Source organism: Myotis lucifugus, unplaced genomic scaffold (genome assembly GCF_000147115.1).
Source record: "Myotis lucifugus unplaced genomic scaffold, Myoluc2.0 scaffold_1522, whole genome shotgun sequence".
Lineage (NCBI taxonomy): Eukaryota > Metazoa > Chordata > Mammalia > Chiroptera > Vespertilionidae > Myotis > Myotis lucifugus.
In genome coordinates this window covers 23,273-26,896 of record NW_005872570.1, presented here as the reverse complement: position 1 = coordinate 26,896, position 3,624 = coordinate 23,273, and the positions used below count along the sequence as shown (strand labels likewise).

General features: G+C 58.7%; 1 pseudogene; it reads left to right on the top strand.

Moving 5' to 3' along the window:
* LOC111824443 overlaps positions 1–1,041 on the top strand; it is an 8,217-nt pseudogene extending 7,176 nt beyond the window's left edge.
* Positions 1,042–3,624: the final 2,583 nt, after the last annotated feature.

Here is a 3,624-nt window from a genome sequence, read left to right as displayed (position 1 = left end):
CCCATGCACTGAGGGGGTTGCCCAGTTCAATTCTTGGTTGGGGTGTATGTGGGAGGCAGCTGATAGATGTTTTGCTCTCACTTCAGTGTTTTTCTCTCTCCTTCTCCCTTCTTCTCTCTCTAAAAATCAATGAAAAAATCTTTAAAAAAAAAAAAAAAGATCAGTGTTGCAATGAAGTAGGGCGGGGTTGACAAGCTATGATCCACAGCCCACATCCCAAAACTGTTTTCCTAAGCATTTTGTTGTTGTTGTTAATCCTCACCTGAGGATATTTTCCCATTGATTTCTAGAGAGAGTGGAAGGGAGGGGGAGAGAGAGAGAAACATCGATGTGAGAGAGACACATCGATTGGTTGCCTCTGGCACACGCCCCAATCAGGGCCGGGAATCAGGCCTGCAACCGAGGTGCATGCCATTGACCGGAATGGAACCTGGGAGTCTTCATTCCTTGGGCACACTCTACCCACTGAGCACACTGGCTGGCACTTCCTTAGCAGTTTAATTAGAGCAGGTCATCTGTGTGTTTTCTTGTCTGACGGCTTCCGCTCCACCACAGCCGATGGGACTAAGTGTGTGGTCCCTGCCGCAGGGACTGTAAGACCGCAAAGTCCAAGACGTTTCCTCTCTTGTCTTCGGAAAGCTTGCCGAGCTGGGGCCGCTGGGGGCCGGCCGGGGTAGCACCGGGAGGCCCTGGGGCTGGTGCCGGAGCTCAGCCTCACGGGCGGGCCTGACGAGTCAGAATCAGAATGTATTTTGGAGAGAGAACCAGCAGACGCCCAGCTGGATAAGGGGCAGTGTTTACAGTTTCCGATAGTCTTTCTAGCAAGGGGTGGGTCCTGTCTTTAAAAAACCAAAAATCGTAAACTTAAAAGAGCGATTGAGAAACGGACAAAACCCCGATATCTCTTGTCCTGTGCAGACCAGGTGGACACTCAGCGCCCTGACTGCCCGCAGCACCGGGACGCCCCTCGGCCGGGTCCACGAGAGCGTCGGCGGCTACAGGAAGACAGCCGAGCGCCTTCTGACCAGCCTTCGTCTGTGAACTGTGTCCCCCCAAATCCACGTGCTGAAGTCCTAACCCAGAGCCTCAGACCGTGGTCTTATTTGGAGACAGAGTCTTTACAGGGAAACCAGGTCAAAATGAGGTCGCTGGGGTGGGCACCATCTAATAGGACTGGTGTCCTTACACAAAGAAATGAGTCGGACACAGACAGGCTGGGAGAAGCCGTGGGCCTGGGAGCGAGGCGTGGAGCAGGTCCCGCCCTCACCGCGTAGAGGGAGCCAGCCCCGCGGCACCTGGATCGCAGGCTCCTCAGCTCCTGCACTGAGGCAGGGAGACTGCGCTCTGAGCGCCGGGAGCGCGCAGCACAGGAGCGCGCACAGCCCGTGCGCCGTGCAGGGTGCACCTCCCAGTGTGCCATGTGAACCTGGGGTGCTGTCGTGGCCAAGGTCGTTGTGGATGGCACAGGAGAAATAGCTTTAATTTACATAATCGGTATTTGTCTTACTGAGAAAATGCTTTTAAGAATAGTTATGCATTTTAAGGTTTCAATGCTACTAAAATCTAGGCTTCAGTGCTAATAAAAATACAAAGTATAGGTAACACTAAAACTGTGAATTGCTTATTGCTATCAGAGTCCATGACATTTAGCACGAGGTTAAAGTAGATCTAGAAGAAAAGGTGCGTTAGGGCAAGAAAAATATTAGGCAACTAACAGTGCAGGCTGGTGGCTAGATATGGCCAAAGGTGGGTGCAAATGAGAATACCCCGAACTCAGCCTGCCTGCCCCTGCCTGCCCCCACACCCTGCCCCCCCACTCCCCATGGGCACACACATGCCCATGTGCACACACACCCCCATGTGCACATACATACACACACCCCATCTGCACACATACGCCATGTGCACACACACCCCCATGTGCACATACATACACATACGCCATGTGCACACACACCCCCATGTGCACATACATGCACACACCCCATGTGCACACACACCCCATGTGCACATATATACACACACCCCATGTGCACACACCCCCATGTGCACACACCGCCATCTGCACATACACACCCATGTGCACATACATACACACACCCCATCTGCACACACACCCCCATGTGCACACACACCCCATGTGCACACACCCCCATGTGCACACACACCCCCATGTGCACACACACCCCACGTGCACACACACCCCATGTGCACACATCCCATGTGCACACACACCCCATGTGCACACATCCCATGTGCACACACACCCCATGTGCACACACACCCCCATGTGCACACACATCCCATGTGCACACACACCCCCATGTGCACATACATACACACACCCCATGTGCACACACATCCCATGTGCACACACACCCCATGTGCACACACACCCCATGTGCACACACACCCCACGTGCACACACGCACGCACACTGATCTTGGCTCCCTTCCTGACAAGGCGCGATGGGGAATTGTTTGGGAAAACAGCTCTAAGCGGCCCAGCCTCGTCTTCCTGGTGGAGGCCACAGGGTGTCCCCGCTGCTTCGCACCCACAGGCCGGCCAGTGCTCCCGGGCCTGGGGGACAGTCAGTGCGGACCCTGGGAAGCCGGGGCTGCGGCCTCGCTGGGGTGGACTCTGGAGCCAAGGGAGGCAGCTGGAGAGGTAGGACCATCCGGAGTCCCCCCAGGGAGCCCCCGCTAAGTGAGCGACACAGGAGCCAAGAGGTTCCGTCGGAGGAAGGGCGGCGGGGACCCTGTCGCAGGTGTGCTCGGTACGTCTTTATTGGCTAGATAGCGAGGAAGGGAGAGGGCGACACATACACATCCACCTGCTGCCTCCTCACGCCCCCTCCTGGGGAGGGACAACCTGGGCAGGTGCCCTGACGGGGAATCGAACCCAGGACGTCTGGGCCCATGGGAGGGCGCTCAACCACTGCTCACCCCGTCGGGCTGTGGCAGGTGTGTGGGGACCTGGGATCAGGACAGTGCAGGATCTGGCCGGCACCTCTCCCCCCAGCGCCTCTCGCCCCTTCCTCTTGCTCTCCCCAGACTCTTCCCTGTGCTTCCTCTCTATCCCCATCTCTCCCTCACCAACTTCCTCTCTCCCCTCCTGGTTTCACACAGCCAGGCCCCCCTCCTGGGTGGGGGAGCACAGGGCCTGGAGGCTGCTGTCGGGGGACCCCGCGCAGGGCGGCTCCGCCATGGTAGGGCCCAGGCGCCCGCACCTCCCAGCACGCATGGGGTCAGGGGACCCAGGTGCACCCCCGCGCTCCTGGGCGGGCGCCCTGCACTGGGGGAAGCAGAAGCTGCAGGCCTCCACCCGCTCCTGCTCCTGCTCCAGCTCCTGCTCCGGCTCCTTCGGGCCGGCTTCCATCCCGGGATCTGTGTGGAAGGAAAAGGCATTGGCCTTGGCCCCAGCCCTCCCCGCACCTGCAGCCCGGGGACCGCCCTCTGGGTAAGCCACCTGCGCCCCACAGCGCCCCGTCCATGTGCCCGGCTCCCTCTGCTCGGGGACCTGCGCAGGGGCGGCTGTCACCCCTTGGCTGACACTGCCCACGCCCCAGACCCTTTGGAAAGACCACCTTCCCCCGGTTCCCTGCCCCCCCGTCCCCGCACCCCG